General features: G+C 39.3%; 1 protein-coding gene across 11 annotated transcripts in view; it reads right to left on the bottom strand.

Moving 5' to 3' along the window:
* Positions 1-18,165, bottom strand: part of ESRRG (estrogen related receptor gamma) — a 400,770-nt gene that overhangs the window by 329,433 nt on the left and 53,172 nt on the right. The window contains exon 1 of one of the 11 annotated variants that reach the window (XM_054061963.1): positions 17,601-17,730. The exons of the other annotated variants lie outside the window; for them this stretch is intronic. The gene's annotated coding sequence lies outside the window, so the exon portion shown is untranslated. Of the gene's footprint in view, positions 1-17,600; positions 17,731-18,165 lie in introns of those variants that run through there. 11 annotated transcript variants of the gene reach the window in all.

Here is an 18,165-nt window from a genome sequence, read left to right as displayed (position 1 = left end):
TAAAGACTAAGCCTTCCCAAAAATGCATGATAAAGCTTCTTATCACAGGTTTTAATGCCTCTAATAACTACTGTAATTCTGTGTGATTTAGTGCTTTGAATAATCCATCAGGATTTTTCTCTAGATCTTTAAAAGGATTGTAATGTGTACAGAGGTGTCGTAGTGATTAAATTTACAGGACACTTACCAAAACAGTGATAAGAAGGGATGTTTAATTAACACATGTACACGTCGTTCAACTGTACTATCATGCAAAAAATGGAAAGACCTGAATGAGACCCCTATTTTCCTTTCAAAATGTTAAAAAAAAATTAAACAAAGGATTATCCTCACTATACAATACAGGAACAGACATTTTGAGGGCAACAGCAAATCCAGGCAGCACCTGAGAGCAGTACCAGCCTAGTGTTGTGTACTGGGAAGAGCCAAGGTCCTGTTATCAGTCAGGCATCTCAGAGAGAAAGGAAAAAGCAAGTCACATATGACAGTACATGAGAATTCACCAGCTGAGTTTGGAGATGTCGTTCCTTTGGGGAGTGAGTAGCTCCAAGGACATTTCAGTTCTCTTTAGCTATAATGCCTGAAAATATCAGTGCTTTTAGGGCTCATTGATAAAAGTCATTGCAGAAAACCAGCTGAAGGTTACATTATCAGATGGTTTTGAACTCCGTGTCTCAGAAAGGCACACAGGTGCTCTAGAAAATCCCCTTTCCCTCCATCAATAGATTTACTTAATGGTCAAGGCTATCCGTTATATAAATAACGGATAAGTAAATTTAAGTTAGGCAACTAAGTGCCCCAGCAGACTAAACCCCAGCAGAAAAGAGCAGCAGTGTCAACCATATAGCGGGTGGTGGAAGAGAACCTTTATCTCTCTAAGGACGTTTTCTACTTAACTTCTCCTGACATTTTGTCCACTGTGATGCTGACAAAAAAAAAAAAAAAATGTGACAGAGAGATCTAAAGGTGTTATCATATACGATCAAAAGACAAAAAAGGAAAGTCAAGAAGCTCATGCAACCCGTATCCCCACTGGGGAAATAGCCTTTTTAATATTAGAATTGTTTGTACTTTGAAATGGAAATCCCAACATCTGCAAGTGCATGCAACTGAAGTAGAGTTCATTCTCGGATGAGGAGGTGCCAGGTAGTAATAGGGCACAAGAACTGGCTTTGGCTCCATGAGCAGAAACATAAATCTCTCCTTTGGAAAAATGATTCTTAATGATCTCAAAGGCCTCCTGGTTTAGTATGGGAGATGAGTGCCACTGTTTTCTTTAGAATGAAACCCACGTACTTTGTATTACAGTCCTGGAACAGGGCTGCAAAGATGAAATCATTCCTTGACCATCATTTTGGGCACACCTGCTCTGATCTGCAGTGCTATGCAGGGGCACACGAATACTGGAAATGGTGTAACTGCATTATTACTGCACTCTGCACCGGCTTTTATATTCTGGTTCTCAGCAAGACTAATTATTCTAAAAGAAGCGTTCCACTACTGCAATTGTCCTGTCCCCAAAACCTGAGTTACATCATTTAGGACACTGTGCTTTGCTATTCAGGCACATTTGTGCAGCTTTATTTTTTGCAACAAAGATTTTTACTAGGTAGGAGAAAAAAAAAAGTTAACAGGAACAAGCCCAGAGATCATGAAACAAGGCAGAACACTTAAATATAACAGGACTAGGGGCTAGGATGTCAAAAATCACATGCTACTGAGTCTAATTATTTATTTACATTACTGCTTACCTGCGTAATCCTTTCTCTGCAGCAAGTGAAGGTGAAGTTGTGGGAACTTCCTTCTTCCTTTGCTGGCATTATTAACTGAGCAGAGTGGGGAGGGAGACTATGGGAGGAATACATTCCTCTATCATCAATAAATTACTAAGGCAGCTTTCAAGATGCTCAGAGGGTGTTTGAAACATACTCCCTTGGCTGGCTACTAGCTGGATGGGCTAGCTTACATGCTGCCCTCTTGCATAAGGCTGCAGTCTTTCTATAGGAGAACTCATATTTAAATAAAATAGACAAGTTTGTCCTGTACAACAGCCTCTTAGTCTGAACTCCAAAGATAGGTAGCTATTCTACTGTCCAGAAGGAAAACTATGGGTGTAAGACTCAAAGGTTACACAAACAAGATCCTACTAATATTATTACAACTACAGGGCTTGTAGACAGAGGCTGAAACTCTCAAAGAAATGAACTAGTCATCCCCTTTACAGTTTGTGCTAAACATCTGAAGTAAATCCGTAATGCATACAAAACCTGCCTGACAACAGGACTGGTAATGAATCTGAAAATCAGTGCCAGTTCATCAAATCCCGATCAACTTCTGGGTGAAACTGAAATGGATATAAATCCAACTCTTCCCTTCCTGGGAAAGAATTTACAGCAGTAAACATTATTTAATATCCCTATTAAGGGAGACATTGACAAATAAGAAAAAAAATAGCATCTACTCAGTGACTCAGAAATTAGCAGAGCAGCCTTAGTCATTTTCGCTATCTCTCATGAGTTAATCAGACATTTTTCCAACATTTGCATAGATCTCTATTATTCCCTTCTCTGCCCAGCAAAACTACAAGCTACTTCTGAATGTGAAGGTTAATCAGATTTTTGTTACGTTTCAGCATTAGATGAGAACAATGAGATTCGCAGCCAGGCAAAAAGGCAAGGGGGAGAGAAGAAGGAAAGAAAGCAGGAAAAAAAGGAGGAAAGAATGAAGGAAAGAAAAGCTGCTGCCTCTTTAGCCAAATGACTCTGAGATGGGAGGTACATCATCATCTTCAGACCTCAGCAACCAAACGATTTGTGGAATCTTCAGACACATCAGTGATATAGCTAATTGGATGTAGGGTGGTTTTAATCTTGAGTACAACAATCTGGCTTAACTATCTCTGAGTACCAAGCCATCCACCATCTTGATGTTTATCATTCAAAAAGTCCAATATTGATGTAAGCATCTCTACCTTGCTTTCCCTTAAAGAAGGTTGTCTTACCTTTCTAATCCTGTCTCTGGTCTTTGCCTTGGTATAGAGACAGATGTCGTAGAAGGCAACTAACCACATTTCACCATGATATGTAGGCCATAGTCTTCATTATTACAGAAACAAAAATATCCTTGTTTTGATCTAACTACGTGCATTTAAAGAATTACCACCAGAATATAAAATTAAGCGGAGAGGTCTATTTAAGGTCTGGGTGTTCCAGTTTTTTTTGCCAAAGCTGCCACAGATTTCAACGAGAACATTGAATGCTGAATGGCAAAAGGAAACAGCTCCTAGACCAGAGTCAGCCCAGAGTTCTGTTCAAAGGAAGAGATGCTCACCCTATGGGAGGCATATGCAAGCTGAAAAGCGTATGTTAAATTAAAGAAATCTGCACTTTGGCAGAATTTGGACAATGACTCACTTGTATTTAATTATGTAAAAATTTCAAATGGGGCAAACTCCACTGTAGTGACTCACATTAGTGCTACCACATGATCTTCTGATAACTACATCAGTATATAACTCATGTCTCTGCCGCACAGAGTTTCTACAGAGAGAATGACATATTACCTGACTAGCATTAAAAGGACTCCATGTTCCAAGCAATGACTGGTACATTAAGTAATGCTTCAGAAAGTAGCACATAGTACACCGAGTTGGTTTTTTTTTTTTATATCCCTTGACACAAAACTACATATCCTCTAATGACAATAACTCACTGTCATTCAAAAATCAATTTTCTGTTTGTGTTTTATTTCTTTAAAATTATAGAGTTGTGGTGAAAGATTCCAGAATTAGAAACTTACATCATTTCCTTTTCCCAGGAGAAATTATGGGACTGCAGACCCACTTAGGCTTACAATCCAAGACCCTCCCACTCTGTCCTCACATGAGTGGCAAACACTTTCAGAATCTTCAAGCACAAAACCTTCTGCCTAGGTCTGGCAATAAGTGTACAAGGTAGTTTCTCATATTTTGCTCCATAGACACTCTTGAACTTTTCCCCACTACCTCCTGCACTTTTCAACATAGTTTTGATCTGCTTGGTTTTGATGAGGAATATTGGAATGAACAGATTATGTGTCTTATGTCAGGCTTACAGGACTGATGACCTTCAAATGTTCACTGTGAAGAAAAGCTATCCTGCATCATTGGCCTCAATTTCTAAAAAGTAGCAAAACACTCTATTGCTGACGGGAACACTGCTAAGAAAACAGAGGGTCTTGTGCTGATCTGTATGGGTCCCTTTTCTGAGCTCTGAGAGTTACTGTGTTTATATCCTGGAGTACCACTGCATTATGCTCCCATTAAACATTTGAGAAAGGGATGTCCACTACAAGGCTTTCTAAATACCATTTTCCGGCTTATGGAACACACTGACATGATCTGTAAGTAACAAAAGGATACACAAATACAGCCTTTGTTAATGCCAGATGCTGACTTAGGTGTAGATGAGGAGTACGATAATGGGATGATGAGGAGAAAGCAACCTTAATTGTGCAATTAGTTATATTATGTTTGTGCAATGTTTTGCATAACAATTATAGGCCACTGCTGGACTAGGGATTCAAAATGACAGCCTTCCAAAGGAGTTCAAACAGCTAGGAAAGCCACTGTACCTTTTGAGCAAGTACTTTAGAAGGCTAATGAAAAACACGAATGATCTTAAGTAGGCTTTGTATGCTAAAGTGTGATGTTGGGCTTGGATGCAAAGCACAGTGTGTATTCTCCAGCTGAGAGTGGTAAGAAGTAACAAGTGTAGAGGATGCCCCAAGGGAATGCCCCGAGCCAGCACAGTGCTAAAAGGTATGGGAATGAAGTCTGGCCTCCAAGCGACAGAGCTGATAGGAAATGATTTGAGGTGTTGGGACCAGTGTGTGTAATGGGCTGGATCAAAAAGCAATGAGCAAGAGAAGATCCATAATATGTTCCTTTTCTTTTCTGGTATCTACCAAAGAAAAAAAGCATCTTGATTATTCTACACCCTCTCGTTCCACCTTGCACTTACTTTCTTTTTCAAAGCACAATTTATCTTCTTTTTCTAAGGTTTCACATAAAAGTTAGACTTACAACTGGAATCTAGGTTAAAGTTCACTGTTACAACAGTTCCTGGGGGGTAAACTGCCCAGAATGCGATAACAACATGGGCGTTGAGTGATGATTTGCTCATAATCGACACATCTGAGCACACGAGTTCACTTCATCTTCAATATTGCCTTAGGGATCCACACCAGTTACAGCTGGTGCAGAGAGGTATAAGATATACTGTCCCATTGGCTCTATGATTATTTAGTTAACCAGTTAGCACCTCTGGAGAGCAGAAGAGATTCCGTCATATGCATCTCAAAGGTCTTAAACTCGCACATATCATAGTTGCCCTGGTCCTCCTTCCCGAGAAGAATTTAGGTCCTTTGGAACATGTGATCCACTGGGACAAAACTTGCCCCTAATCTTTGAATAACAGGCTAACCACACGAAGGGGTAGAGATCGTGGGGAAGACTGGAAAGGCAAAGTAAGACCTGTGCCTAAACCCTTATTTACACAGGATAACTTTGGCTCATTGTTTTTTTTGTCAAGACTCTTATTGTCCTTCAAACATGACACCGGAATGCACTGGGAATTCTATTTTTAAATGGTCGGCTTACCCCTTACTCCAAAAAATACTTAGATTATGCAAGCATATAGAACTCAGCCAAGCTGTTCAGCAAAGACATTCCCTTCTGCACAGAAATTCAGCCTCCCTGGTTTAGGAGAGCAGAGCAGTGTGCTGTGAGCCAGCTCTCAGTCAAGGGGATGAAGAAGACATCAGAACCAAAGAACAGGGCAGGAACGTTTTTTGCTATACCAGAGCAAAAGCGCCCACCCAGTCCAATAGCTTTAACATTTTGACTGGAAGTGCAAATAGTTTTTAAAGGGTATTTTATCTAGTGAGAGAAGAAAAAGGGTATCACATGACTTTGCACCCTGGCTGCTGTTTGTAGAGAAGCCTTAAGTCACAGCTGGAGTCCTACAAATTATTTACTATTACAGACCGATACTGAATATACAACTTGAGGCAGAATCACAGAGAGCAGGATCGTATGTACACAGAACTAAGCTTCACATTCAGCCATATCTCTTCCAACCAACTGCAAGCATCTCTACAGTAAATATCCAGGCTCAAACACCCGTTGGAAATTCATTAGCAAGCACAGCAAACAGCAGCTTCTCATGAACCTGAATCCAATCACGCATTCAGCTTCTAACAGCCATGCTACTGGTGCTGTCCTACAAAATCTACATTGTATCACCACCACCTTAAAGGTCAGCTGTGGTATTTCAATAAATAGAGAAATCCTAGTTTCCTTAAACCACTTGCATTCCTCTCGCTGCAGTCATTTTAGCTCTCTTCTATTGGTCTTGCTTAGCTCACTTTCATATGAATGTCAAATTTTGCATTTGCTGTGTGCTCTCATCTAGACTCCCGCTGTAAAACAGTTTGGTTTCCTCGGAGTTGGTGCACCAGATTAGCATCCCCTCTCTCACCCCTCCAGAACAGAATGTAATTAAAGATCACGGGAAAATTACACACACACACACACAAGTCATAAAGTAAGAGAATTTCAGTTTGGGTTCTGCTTTCCAGTTTTATACGTTCCACTTCACTTATGTACATAAAGAGAATCAGAAATGGCTTTGGTGACTGGATATCTATTAACTCTTTCCTGTGAGGCAGAGATGACAGCAAGATTCACAGCAGCATATACACAAGAGCCTGTGCCTTGCAGAATCACACTCAATTCACCAAAAATGAAGACTTGCCCAAATTATTTTTTCTCCACTTATTGTACAATGTTTATGAAACATAAGCCAGAACTGTCTCTCTGTTCATTGTGTAGAGGAAATAGCTTCGTGACCTACGTGAAATTTTTCATCTCAGAAGCCTGCCAGGATGATCACTTTGATAGCCTAGAAGCAGAAGAACCACTTGGGTCTGCAAAGGCCAGTGCTGGAGGTGCAGTGGCACAGTTGATTGAAAGCAGAGGCTATTTTGCACATCCCCACCTCAGCAGTGGCACCTCCACCTCAGGTTTTCTGGTGGTAGGAGGGAAAAAGCTAGGACCTTACTGGTTTGGGCTGTGGGGCTGAATGTCACCAGAAGAAAAAGTATCTGCTTCTTAATTTTAAAAAAATATATAAACTGCTTCTACAACAATAGAATAAAATAGAATAAAAATACAATCGAATTACCATTTCTCATCACAAGCATAAGCAAGAGGCAACCATTGTTCTTCAGTGTCTTCTGATAGGTTCTAGAAAGGAAAAAACCTAACCAGGTAATTTTCCACTGTGAAGGCAGGTGGCAGTGGGGAGGCAACTCAGGATCCACATCCCAAGGTCTACTACAAATAAATCATATTCTAGTTCGTCTCCTTTTTTTACAATGAGAGAGAAGGAAACAGTGGTCACTGAGAAAGCACTCTAGGTGGTTTGACACGTGGTACCACATAGACAGGAGTTATGACCTGCCCAACCTGTACAACATTGTCTGTGGTGTATTTCTAGGAGATAAGCCCAGATAGTCTGATGCTTACTAAAGAACAAAATTCCTCCCTCTCCTTTAGACAGGGAAGAAAGTCCACCTTTACTGATGTTCTACTCCTAATAATTTTTTATGGAAATTGTCCTCTATTAGTTAGAAGATTATAATGGAATAAATAGAAAAATTTGCTCAAGCTTGAGTATTCTGCATTGTAATCTAAATTAAACTACTATTACAAATTTGTTTACATATCTCAGTTGAGCCATGCATTCCCAAGTTACTTACTTGCTGAATGCAAACATATCTCCTGATGCTACATTACTCACTACATGCAGTAAAATATATTCTAATGTAATACAATAAAACTGAAAAAACAATAAATGTTCCAATTTATTGAGAAAATGGACAAAAAAAGCTTATTGTCAGTTTTTAAAGACTGAAAATCAATAAATGATGAAAGGTTGTATTTTTCATTACTATTAGACTGTTGACTCTAGCAATAAGTGAGATATACATTATAACTGGGGGAGTAAAGAACTTGTAAGATACACAATTTGAAACTTCTTGGGTATTTTAGAAACTTAATTCCCAGTATTTGTGCAGCAGTGTCCATCTTGGCACCACTGTTAATGTGGCCTGAGAGCACAGCTCCTCCATTTCGTTGATCAAGCCAGCTTTAAGTATCTTCCTGTCTTTAAGAGCATTTCTAAATTAAGGGGGCTCTTAATCAGACGTGCATCTGCTAAGGATTGTGAGTAAAATAGATCCAGCTCTCACATACATTTAAATCCTGCCAAAACCAAAAAATAATCCTAAAACAATATAATGAAACTCCAGCTATTGCAGTCCCGCCTCTCCTGTGCCTGCATTGAGTCCACTCAGCTGAACTCCAGAGAGGGTTCCTGAGGTCTGGCCCCAATGCCCTGCACAGTCCTCACATAACAACAGACAGCTCAGTACAGAAGTTAGGTTAAACTGGATGTCCAGTTTGCAAAGACCTTTAGCTCTCAAACATTTCTAAGCCTGTTGTTCTTCCTCATATGTGTAAGGTTTTCAACATCTGGGCCATGAGTCAAGAGGTCCCATTCAAGTCTGTCGTCTAAACGTAGCTGAGTTTTAGCCTAAATGTATGGGCAGAGGAAGGTTTGGAAAACACAGGTTTTAAGCACCTGTTTTCCTTGTATAATTTATGCAAGGGAGTCAATTTAAAACCTGAATTTCTATATTCATTAAACAAAAAAGCACACAACCATGCAGAGGCTGGGAAGGCATTCTTGTCTCGGAGTGCAAATACAAAGTGGAATACTAAAAAAAATACGCAGTGATAAAAAACCACTGAGCTAAACATAAACACTGCATCTAGTGATCTATGCCAACATTTTTCCAAGTGAACCAGTAGGTATGACCATTACATATAAGCCCAAATATAGATGTTCTACCCTGACTATATTTCTAAACTCTGAAACAGAGTTTGAAAGGATGCCAATGATAACAGGGAGTTAGGGATGCTTTTAGGATTTATATTACATTTCATAATTATACAGCAGCTCAGATCTTGCTAGGTGGGGGTAATGGAGTAAAAGCCTATACTGCCCTCAGATATGCAAATGTTAAGTCCCTGTAAATGCAGAAGGTGACCACTGTGCCTGGATGTGACAGAGGACCAGTAAAGATAGCTGATGTGCTTGTGAACTACCTGATTTTACAAGTGCACAGAGAGGTGTGTAGTTGTAAGTCTATGGGAAAAAAAAAGGGTCTCCAGACCCTGAATGAGCTGACAGTGAGCAGAAACAGCTGCCCTTGTACTGCCCTTAGTTCTGCACTTCCATAATGTAACACTTCTGCTTCAAACTGAGGAAAAGACAGAGATCAGTGATATTCATATGGTTTCTTCTGTTTTCCCAGGTAGAACGCCAACTATTTGTTAAAAGGGGGCTGTTACCACATCCGCATAATCACACACCAAAAATAGATTAAAGTTGTTCCTGTAAACTTTTGTTTGAGTATACCATGAAAAATAACTTTGATGAAATAATTTGCCCAGAGCACTGCTTGTGTCTGGGAGATTTCTATAATTCAACTGCAGTTCTGTAAATAATTTGGTGATAGACAGGCCATCAGCATAATTTGGTGCTAGATCCATGCAACACTAAGTACATGGCCAGCAGGTCCAAACTTAACTTTCAACTGGGTCCTAATACGCACAATGCACATTAAAAAACAGTCCAAATCTGGCTGGTTTTTTTCTGGAATATGCTTTTTCAGTTTAAAGGAAGACATTGAATTTTGCTTTGGGAATGAATACAAAGAAATGTCATGCTTCCTCTCAGAGAGGAAAACAACACCCACATATAGTTAATCCTGCAGACCTTCATAAAGATATACAGTATTTTTGCATGATAACATCCCAAAACACTGTCACAGCATAATTATATAGCATGCATTTTGTACTGCTGCTGAACTACCAGTTACTTTCACCAAAGTCTCTCAGCTCTCCCGTGTTGGTACCCCGTAAAATACCAAAAGCTATCACCCTGATTTTAGTCAAGCCTTAACTGAGACTGCAAGATAAGAGGTACAAAATTGTATGCATGGTACATTGCACCTTTAATCATCTACCTACCTGAAATACTCAAGCAAGTAGTTAGATATCTAAATGTTCCAACTATGGGCTTAAAATAAACGAGTTTTGTAGTACATGACTGCATCCACGTTATTTGAAAAACAGGATTCACATCCCATCTCAACATAGGTATCACTTCAGCCACAGGCGGACTCAAAGTTGGTAGCAGAGCCAAGATCAGCCCTAAGATTTCGTATTTCGGCTGAAGAAAAGGGGAGAACCAATGACTGCCAGATGCTTCACATTTATGTTTTGTGCCTAAATGATCATTTTTCTATCAGAAATGTCCACGATTAGCATTTCTTTCCTGCATCATCACATTCTAAATCAGTATATATTCACCGTGGCTGCCAGAAGCATCCTATAAGTTTTACCAAATAAGAAGGGAATGGTGAGGGAAATAATATAGAAAACAAGGCAACGAAGCCATCCCTCTCAGCTCTCCTGAAAAAAAGGCCTCAAGAAGCAGACACATACTGCTTGAAAAAATGGAGAAAGAGGTGAAGTAGATGGGTTAAAAGCCAGCAAAAAAGTAGCACAAAAAAACCCCTACCAGGTATTGTTGCAAGAACCTCTGGATAAGCATCTTAAATCAGAGTAAATTACACACCTCATGCTGGTGACTCGGTCATGGGAAATTATGAAGCTACGTGATGTCTCATTTGTTGTGCTGAAAACAAATGTAAATAAATTACTGAGAGAATCTCATTTACATTTAGAAATTCATCCCGATGCATGACATGACTGCTGATGTTTATTAAATGACACTTTGAGAAGAAGTGCCACTATTAAAAACAGATCATAGCCACCTTAGTGAGAGCCTGTGCATGTGTGTGTGCACGTGTGTAAATGTAGATGTTCTAAAGAGATCTTTTGGATCATAGGGATAAAGGCTTTCTTTCGCTGTTTGAGAAGCAAAATGGTGGTGTCAGAAGACAAAACCACCAATCTGTATTATTCTGTGTAATCTTCCCCCCCCTCCGGTACGGGAAATAGAAAGACAATGTTATGGATTGGCTGCTGCCAGTACAACAGAAAGTACAAATACTAAAATCGTAGGAACAGAAAATAGTGTGGCACATCTCTCCATCATCAAGTGTAATAAAACTTCCCCTTAAATACACACACAAAAAGCCTTTTGCTAAGCTTTTATCTCCCCCATCCAAGTCTCACATTTTAAGCTGTCACTGAAACAATTGAGAAGGATATCCAGGAAGCCATAAGATGGAAAGCAAGATGAACCGTGTTTAGCTAAGCAGCATACATTCAGGCAAATATCCAAATGCTTTAGGAGCTGTCATTCTCCATCCCGCGTGGGAAGGCTGTGAAGAGACGGACTTGTTCATATCATGATTGCTCTTATTATTACAGCAGTGAAAACACTGCATACTAATGGATATGTTTTCAGAAAGGCGACTGTTAGATGGCTTTTTAGACTGTGCCTGGCTGCCTGGGCTTCGGTATCCAATACTGCTATCCCTTTCTTTGCTTCCCAAACAGAACTCTAAAAAAAAGTTTGTAACATGAGGGTGAAATAAAACATATTTCCAAATGGGGACATGACTGTGTTCTACAACCCCACATACGGCAGCATATTTACATAAGCCTGCATAGGTCAGAGAGTTTATTTGTTAAGGGACAAATAAGCAGGCCATGAAATAATTATTTTTCATTGTGCCCTGCCAAACCTATCCAGCCAAAGGCTAAATTGAGCTGCTATTGTGATTATTTGAACTGTGGAGCCAAAAGTCTTCACTGCAAAGCATCCCAGCTGTCCTAAATTTTATTCTGATGGCTAGTTTTCACGCTAGCTTGAAACTTGCCAAAAATGCTCCACAAAATAGGCAGGCGGAAGGCTTGCTTTATCCAGACCTACATCAATTACTGATTTAGAGCTGTTCTGAGAACCTGATTATTAACAAATCACTTCCCGAAATTGTTATGACAAGATTCACATATGCAAATGGCAAGCTGCTCATATGTACACAGCTAGCGAAAGAAATTAATACAAAGGTTCCCAGATTTATTTATGGTTATTTCCTATTGTGCTGTACTGCAAATTTGCCACTGAAATCTGAAAAGAAAAGGGAGAGATCCAGCCACAATACCACAGCTTTGACATACGGCAACACGGGAACATCCAGGCCATAACTGCTCAACATGCTTCTGCCTTCGCCCACCTGCCTGTTGAAGAGGATCTACCAGTGCCTTCTGGTGTAAGGGGAAGCAAAACCACCACGGTAGTTCCAAACTGCAAATTTGGTTAGCACACCAAGGAGTAGGTAGGATTACCCCAAGAACAGCTCAGATCTGAGGCTTGGGAGGATATTTCATACTTTAAACAAGGTTGATGGTGGAGAAGGGGAACAACAAATATATAGTTTTATAAACCTCATGCTCCAAAGCTTAAATTAATCCCAAATAATGAAAGACTGGGTTCAGACTGTGTAGAGAGAAGATTATCCCATGCCTGCCCATTGTGAGGCTCTTAGGTCTTTCCTTGAGGCGTTCAGGGTTGGTCATTGCTAGAGACCAAACAGAAGCCTAGAAGGATCTCAGGAGTGATTCATTTCATACTTTCTACATATCTGTTTAAATAACTAAGACACAAACAAAAGACAATAAGGCTAATTGTTTTGAAGGCAGCAGACTTATAAATAAATAAAATGCCCATCATTTAGTATCAGGCTGTACGTACCGCAACCCTGATGAGACAAGTGCACCTCACTGCAGCTGCCCTCCTTTCCCTCCACACCTCCTACAATTTTTTATCCTGTTTGTAATTTCACTGTAATATCCTCAGGGCAGCAACCACTCCACATTTACACATGAATTAGAACAACACCTCGCACAATAGCATACCAGTCCTGATTGGACCTAGACTGCTCCTGGGAATGCTGCTGGAAATGCTACTATAAAAAGAGCTCATAAATGTATAGAGTACAGCACATTAACACACACACACTCACACATACATACACACACCCCTTTTATCACAGTTAACATCACTGGATGGTTAACTCTTTCTTCTCCCAATGTAACTCTTATATTTCTAAGCTCCAAGGTGGCTGTGGAATGTGTAACTAAGATCCAGCACACCTTCACCAGCATACTCTGTGGAGTAAGGCTTTTACTACAGATATCTGTATTTGCTAGTTAATAAAATGACAGAAATGTTACAGAACCATGTTATAGACATCGAGGCACAAGCTTGAATCTTGCTTATGATTTGCATGGAAGATGATCTGATGATGGTCTGGAGGTATTCAAGATGAGCAACCAAAGGAATCCATATCAGAGTCAGCCACATCAACCCTGTGCACCCATTACAGATGTATTGTGTCTTAACTCGAGTAGCCCCAATTTCCTCCTAATTTTCCTCCTTTCTTGGGAAAGGCTTTTGATCTTGAAGTTAATATTTTAATATATTCTGGGATTTTAAATTTTGCATATAATAAACTAGTTATTTTATGGTACTTCACATCTAAAAAACTCCTATACATAATTTTAACTTAGTCCAGCATTCAGTCATTCTCTTTTTAATTGAAAATATAATAAACACAAAGGTTTATCAAAAATCTTTATCAAAACAGTTTCATTTTTCCTAACAATTCTGACACATTAATTATTTTGTAGGATTTTCTTTCTGATGGACTATGAATGGCCAATGTGGTTTACAAACAGCAAAAAGAAAAAGAAAGGACCAGGTGAAGGTAAGATGGCAAATCAGCAAATTACTTGAGTACAAGCAAATATTCAGGCAGCTGAGCCCTCGTTAAGGTCAAGTTCCATATTGCAGACACTCATTCCAATATTTAAAACCTAGGAAAAATAAAAGAAGTAGCCAAAATGTAAAATATATTAAAAAAAAATCTTAGTTAGAATAAAACAGCCACTTTGCCAGGCCTGTATTGTACATTTGCATAGTATCAGAAGTTTACCATAAAAATCTACTATACTGTATACTGCTGTTAGCAGTCATATTAATCCCTCTATCTTTGAAAAAAAGTACGAATGACCTTTTCTTGGCTACCAGTTGATGGATCTCTTATTTAGTAGACTGCAAATTCTACACAATCAAACTCTGTAGAAAATCCAAGATGATTTCTTTTTCTCTGACTCCTGATGGACTGGTAGCATTACAGGACCATCATATGCTCTTCCACAAAACCTTACATTCAATCCAAATTTTGTCTGTGACATAAATATGAAGAGTTTCTATCTCACGGACACATGACCCTCCTTGGATGTTTTCAGTCCAAGCACTTCAGCCTCTCTATGAACTTCCCGCAACTCTTATTTCTTTTGCTCAGAGCACCTACAGCTCTAACCAAAGCAAACTCTACCTACACTTCCACTCTGGAGGAAAGATCATACAGGAATGATTTTACTTCTACAAAGTTAGTAAGAAACAGTTGTCTATATGGAATAGGCTATTGATAACCCTGCACACACTCAGTCATGGTCAGATATGTGACAAACTCCAACTAAATCCTATTAGGGAATAATACAAATGACCAAGCTTAAAGAATACAGTTAGATCCTAATTAAACAGCCCATAAATCTATTCAGAACTTTCAGAATTTATCACAAGAACAGGAATCTCAAGATCTTTCACGGAGTCTCATTTTAACAAACCTGTTGTCCACCTAACCAACAACTCTGTTGCTTACAGACAAGAAATTTCACCAACTTAAGTACTATTAAAAGATGATTATGCACTGAGCTTTTCTGAAATTGTATAACATTTGCATGGTATAACACATACTCTTACTAGTTCACTGCAGTCTGATTCAAAGTGCTATAAATATGTTTGCCCTTTCTGCTGAGCCCGCCTAAGGGATTAGCAACCCCCCAAAAGTTCAGTTGAATATTAACTGCATTAACTTTGCAGACTGTAACATACTGTTACTCTCAAACAGCCTACGGTGCAGTATGGATGACTTGCTTAATAAAAAATGTTTTCATGCAAAGCCCTATTGCTAGAAAAAAAAAGAATTTGCTCTGTAAAAGGGGGTGACCTCTTCCATTTAACTTCATAAAGCAAACAAATAAAAGGGAGATCTTTACAGGGACGTCCAGAGAAATGCTTATCATTTTGTCTGTCAAACCAGATGGACTTCCCTTGGCAACACAGCACCAGCTTCACTCTGTGTTAGAAATTAAGTCAGTTCACCATGAAAAAACCCTGTGAAATACAGTAGCAAAATGTCATCTACTGTAGTCGTGTGAAGTTAAAAACTGGAAAAGAAGTATGACTGTTTGCTTACTTATTTTGTTAAGTAAGTAGTTCTTTCATGTGCCAACTCCCATAAAAAACACATGTGCCAAAAGACTTTTCAGCACAAACTTATATAGCAGTGAAGACAAATAAAACAAAGAGGAAATTTTTAAAAGTTGTAAGAGGGGCAGTTCATGGGTGTGTAAAAGGGAGCTGTCTTGATAGCTAACGCTAAAAGTCAAGGAAGAGCGGGTTCTTATACCTCCTAAGTAAAAGGCTCCCAGGCAGAGGGTAACAGGCAGCATCCGATAAGACGAAGAAAGGGAAGGCAAATGCAGAAAATGGCTGGGGCAAGTTTCTGAACATTACAAGGTACAAATTGGGACCAGTAAAGTTGCCTGAAGTAGCTAACAGATTGTTAAATTATTTTTCAAGATTTAAAAAACCTCCTTCGTTATAATCGCATTAATACAAAAACGTAGAACATGTCTATTGTCTGCTGAAAATACAAATTGCATAATACATTTTCTTTGTTTTTATAAAAATAAACAGATTAAACAAATCTTCTCTATGCTGCTGTGGGAACATGCAACGACTCTTTAAAAGATCTTGAGATCGAACACTGCAATGAAACCTTTCTCATCCAATCTTCAAGGATCACATATGTATCATTTTGTAAAAATGCAATCTCTCATAATAAAGAGAGTGTATTAAGAAAGTAAATAAAAACTTTAAGAGTTAGAAACGATATTTCTCCATAATGCTGTATGCTTAACTTACTTCTGTCATCCACCATCACCATTATGTTGTCTAGAAATGGAGAGCAGGTGATGGTAGTTACGCAAGAACTTAAACTGTAGAGAGCCTCAAATCACAGCGTTAAACTGGAATTAAAGCTTTACAGGAAAAGGTAAATGTTGCACTACCTGAAATCACCTCCCTGCCTTACACACACACACATACACTGCACACCTGCTACCACCAGTCAGATGGGACTGAATTCTCTTGAATCAGGTCTTGGATTTTTAAGCTCAGCTTGAGTTCAATTGGATTTCAAGACATCAAAATGTAATATAATTTCACATTTAAAAAATTGCATTGGTGTCCAAGAACTCCTAGTTTCAGTGTTGTTTCCACAATTAGGTACGTATTAGAGTGGGATTATTGCCCCAAATGTTAACATACTAATACTAATGTTACTAATACAAATAAATAAAATGCAGCTTTGCAACAGCATTTAATTTAATTACATATGCTCACTTAATGCATTAAAAACACAAACAAGCTGATTTTATATCAGCATGTTAAATGAGACTGGGAATTTAGCTAATCCACAGTGACCAGCAGAGTTTTTTTAAAAGTCCATAAAGGCAATTTAGCAGCCCAAACTCACTTAAACATTGTAGGAACTGGCCCTTAATGCACAGGTATCATAAAATATTAACACATGGTAAGAAAAACCTGGGAAGCATTATATTTCTAGAGAATTTGCTATGCTTGCATAATGTAACATTTATCATCTATAAAATTTCTCCAGTTAAGAGACCTCTAGCCTGCTCTTCGGGAGGAGATCTCTCTACTCCAGCAGCACAGCTCCACCGAGTCCCTTTTTCCTGCACTTCAGTGGGCTGGTCACAACTAGTATTTTTAATTGTGACTGGCCTTCAAACAAGTCTTTCTTCACTTTTTCCATTGGTCCTGAAACCAATTTGAGTCTTGCAGGGGGTTAACAAGTCACCGGCCAGCAGCAAGACATTCTCTGCAAGGACTGTGGGCATCTGGAAGCTGTTGCTGGTGGTGTTCCGCCAGAGCCGCGTCTGGTAAGTGCCAAGGCACAGAAATGTGAGTCCTGCTTGCTTGGCCAGCCTTGGACTGACCTTTAATTGTAACAGGGAACAAGAGTTTTGTTAGTGAACACAGAGTTCTGCTCTACCATTTTTTAAATTGATTATTTTATTGATGTAAAGTGCCCAGGTGCCCTCATGACAGTCACTAATATAGATTTTGAAAATAAAATTAATTAAGGGCCAGTCTGGACCACCTTTACTGTCATCATGTAGTACCCTTTTCTACAAGTAACAATGCTATCAACCAGCAAGCACAAGTATAGCGTTCGCAGAGTATTTCATTACATCTCAAAACACTGACTATGGAGGTCAAGATCACCGTCACCTATCCATGCGCATGCACACACACACACACACACACACACACGAATACACATTCACTCTTGACTCCTACCTTCCAAAAGGGGAACTGTAGCACAGAAAACTTAACTGATAAAAGTCCGTGCCGGAGTGCCAGCTGTTCTGCACCAGGCTGTGTCCCTTCGGACCACGTCGAGAGCATGATATGGTGTGAGCCAGAGCAGGAGCAGAGCAGCCTGCCACACAGGCTAATCTGAATTACACTCATCCAGCCCTTGAAATGGTTCCTCATTAGCTGCGGGTTAATGGAGTCCCAACGAGTAGTGTTATTTTCATCCCCTGCCTACTGAACACAAAATTCATTTGCAAATATCCTGTAAAATACTGCAAAGCAAGCCAAAGAGATATGACAACATAAGAGGCATACTATTTATGGAATGCACTTACCGTCATTTAGAAAAGGAAGCTGACATGAGCAACAGCCTAAATTTAGCAACACATTTAGTTTTTATTCACTAGTCACAATGACAACATTTTAGAAGGCTTCCACACACCTTATGCACCGAATGATTCTACTGAAATCAAGACAGACTTTGATCTGAAAGGAATTCAGGATCAGCTCCTTAATGAATACAACACTGAGTTAAATTAAGGCAATC

This window comes from Cuculus canorus, chromosome 3 (genome assembly GCF_017976375.1).
Source record: "Cuculus canorus isolate bCucCan1 chromosome 3, bCucCan1.pri, whole genome shotgun sequence".
Classification (NCBI taxonomy): domain Eukaryota; kingdom Metazoa; phylum Chordata; class Aves; order Cuculiformes; family Cuculidae; genus Cuculus; species Cuculus canorus.
This window is presented reverse-complemented; position numbering and strand designations above follow the sequence as displayed.